Source organism: Carcharodon carcharias, chromosome 4, assembly GCF_017639515.1.
Source record: "Carcharodon carcharias isolate sCarCar2 chromosome 4, sCarCar2.pri, whole genome shotgun sequence".
Lineage (NCBI taxonomy): Eukaryota > Metazoa > Chordata > Chondrichthyes > Lamniformes > Lamnidae > Carcharodon > Carcharodon carcharias.
In genome coordinates this window covers 6,162,622-6,163,087 of record NC_054470.1, presented here as the reverse complement: position 1 = coordinate 6,163,087, position 466 = coordinate 6,162,622, and positions in this window count along the sequence as shown.

The window sequence follows — 466 nt, the reverse complement described above, 5'->3', positions numbered from 1 at the left end:
ATTCCAGCATTTTCTGTTTTTGTTTCAGATTTCCAGCGTCCGCAGTATTTTGTTTCTATGAGGAAGATGGTCAGTTGTGCTGATTATCGCGCAGTTCATGAAAAATCTATATAACTTATTGGAAAAAAAAGGGGGATCGAAAAGGGGCTGGGGATGGAGGAGTGAGTTCACGATCTCACCCCCTTTCTTCCCAATAATTGATATAGATTTTTCTTTTCCCACCTATTTCCATTATTTTTAATCGTATTTCCATCCATTGTTTTATCTCTGCCTTTTAGCCTATTTCGATCCCTTCCCCACCCACCCTCACCCAACCCCAACCCAGCTATCTGTACCTTTATTATCACATTCCTTAGATAATATCACCACCAGCAACACCTCTTTGTCCTTTTGTCTGTGACATCTTTTGGCTATTTCCACCTATCACTGGCCCTCTATCCAGCTCTACCTGTCCCACCCTCCCTTA